Source organism: Pygoscelis adeliae, unplaced genomic scaffold (assembly GCF_000699105.1).
Source record: "Pygoscelis adeliae isolate BGI_AS28 unplaced genomic scaffold, ASM69910v1 Scaffold459, whole genome shotgun sequence".
Classification (NCBI taxonomy): domain Eukaryota; kingdom Metazoa; phylum Chordata; class Aves; order Sphenisciformes; family Spheniscidae; genus Pygoscelis; species Pygoscelis adeliae.
In genome coordinates, this window is record NW_008825435.1 from 116258 (window position 1) to 116906 (window position 649).

Consider the following 649-nt stretch of genomic DNA (forward strand, 5'->3'; position numbering starts at 1 on the left):
TTTTTGCCTCTCAGGATGAGAAATCAGCAGCTGGCGCGGCCGAAAGGAGCCGCAGGATTTGGCTGAGCTGGGGAACTCCCCGCTGCAGGGTGCAACGGGGGTTCGACGGGCTCAAGGGGCAGGAAAAGGCTCGTTAATGTGATTTTTTTGCATTATTTCTGGCTGTAATCGTATTATTTCTGTGCAGTTTCCACCTTCCTGCAAGGCTGCTGGTGGCGAGGGCGTGCACACGGCCATGCGCAGGCACTGGACTGCCCTTGATTATTTTTTCTGTGCTTTTGCTTGAGTAACTTAATATTCTTCATTATTCCCTATAGATTACTTGGGAAATAATTAATAGTATATTCCTTTTGTGAAGGAGAGAGCATTATTATGCAGCTTGCAGTACCTCCTGCTCATCCTTCTTTGGCAAAGCTGTTAAAACGAGCCAGATTATTGTGTGTTTGCCTAGGGAAAAAAGAAATACTTCTCTCTTATTTCTCTCGCTTACACACCTCTTGTCCCGACCTTGATTCACCCCGGCTCCTGAACGATTTTTATTTCTAGAGTTACACACAGTAGAAGCTGCTTATTCACAGTTGCTATTAATAAAAATTAGTGGGTTTTTTTTCTGCGGGGACCAAGCCAAGATCAGCACAGGAGAGGAAGC

The 649-nt window shown here is 45.6% G+C and overlaps 1 protein-coding gene across 1 annotated transcript in view; it reads left to right on the forward strand.

The window, feature by feature from the left end:
* LOC103922939 (zinc finger protein 850-like) overlaps positions 1 to 649 on the forward strand; it is a 158981-nt gene that overhangs the window by 34288 nt on the left and 124044 nt on the right.